This window comes from Octopus bimaculoides, chromosome 22 (genome assembly GCF_001194135.2).
Source record: "Octopus bimaculoides isolate UCB-OBI-ISO-001 chromosome 22, ASM119413v2, whole genome shotgun sequence".
Classification (NCBI taxonomy): Eukaryota; Metazoa; Mollusca; class Cephalopoda; order Octopoda; family Octopodidae; genus Octopus; species Octopus bimaculoides.
The window spans coordinates 1,939,367-1,941,189 of record NC_069002.1 but is presented as its reverse complement, the minus strand read 5'-3'; the positions used below and the strand labels follow the sequence as shown (position 1 = coordinate 1,941,189).

Genomic DNA, 1,823 nt, shown 5'->3' with positions numbered 1-1,823 from the left:
AAAAACGAAAAAAAAAACCTTGTTTGAATTATGTTTGTTTTTTTAAATACCTTATTAATTCACTGCAATTATTTGTAATTTCCATAAATTTTTCAACTCCTCCCTATATATCGTGTGACGTATTTTCTTTCAATTTTATATAACTTATTTGTCTCTCCTCACACGTCATTCTAAGTCACTTTAAAAACTTTTCCATTTTGTATGCATGAATAAATTGTATGAAATTGACGTCAATGCCGAAATAAAAGAAACGATAAGTTATCATCATCATCATCATCATCATCATCATTATTATTATTATTATTATTATTGACTCCAGACTTGTTCAAACGCGCTTGAACTTGCTCTGATTCTGAATGTATTTCAAGTAACTGAAAAAAACAATAATTTTAATTTTTAATAATATTTTGTAAAAGGGTTTTATTGAACTTTATGGATTGACTACCCCATACTGGGGTAAAGAAGCAAAGTTGAATTTTTAAATAATTCAGTGTTATTTCGCAGCATAATTTCCTGTCAATAACGTCTCCCCGTTAGGTGGAAACCGCCCACACGAATAAATAGCATAGATCAGAGCAAGAAAAGTCAATCAAAAATAATAATAATAATAATAATTATAATAATAATAATAATAATAATAATAATAAAGATACATAGGCTATCTAATTGCAGGAAATGATAAAAGCACACATTTCTGTGAATAACGGCCACCTAGTAATCAACACGCATAGAGATTCGCGTTCACACGCACACATATTCAAGTTCACACGCACACGCATACAAGTTCACACGCACACACACATCATCATCATCATCATCATCAAGTAACAAGGTCTAACCTGAATGCAGATTAAACCCTGACGTTCGCAACCATACTTTTAAATAGAAATATCCACAAGATGAAACGATTCACTGGGAAGACACCTGCTTCGTAAAACATGATATTCCTCTACCAGGCCTTGCCAAAACCGCAGCACGTTTATTTCTGCTTTCCAAAATTAAATTTGCAGTACCCTCGGAAATATGAGAGAGAGAGAGAGAGAGAGAGAGAGAGAGAGAGAGAGAGGGAGGGGGAGAGAAAGAGAGAGTGCATATTGTATGATGTGCAGTGTTTTCCAAATTTAAGATGGGGTAGTAGCATAGTGCAAGACACACGCATCTGATTCCACTACTCACTTTCAGAACACAATACAGGCAGGGGTTCAACATCAATGTGGCCTTCATTCAAATGTAGTTCAGTTGGATCTTTATGAATATAATAGGGCCCAAGCCTCTATAAAGTGACAAAGTGATCCCATAGATGTGTTCTGATCATTCAATGAACAAAGCCCAGATATTACATATAGGACAGTAAAATCAGTGTGGGAGATGGGGAAGTGCCTGCAACTATTTGCAGACCCTCAGTGACCAGTGAATTTGACGGTGTTAATGTTCCATTTAAACTATTACAGATCAACTGCTGCAAGAAAGATTTGATCAGGTTGGAGATTCTGGAGAGATGATAGTCAAGGGAAGAAAGATTGGGTATAGTGTTTAGCTTGAAGGCGAGAACTGAACGTAACATGAATGATGAATATTTACTCTTTTACTCTTTTACTTTGACTGCAGCCGTGCTGGAGCACCGCCTTTAGTCGAACAAATCGACCCCAGGACTTATTCTCTGTAAGCCTAGTACTTATTCTATCGGTATCTTGTGCCGAACCGCTAAGTTACGGGGACATAAACCCACCAATAGCGGTTGTCAAGCGATGGAAGGAGACAAACACAGACACAAAAATACATACATGCATACATATGTATGTATGTATATGTATGCATATATA

General features: G+C 35.9%; 1 protein-coding gene across 3 annotated transcripts in view; it reads right to left on the bottom strand.

Annotated features, from left to right (window-relative positions):
- The window catches only part of LOC106879976 (TWiK family of potassium channels protein 18), a 58,439-nt gene that overhangs the window by 14,271 nt on the left and 42,345 nt on the right, over window positions 1–1,823 (bottom strand). The window lies entirely within an intron of this gene.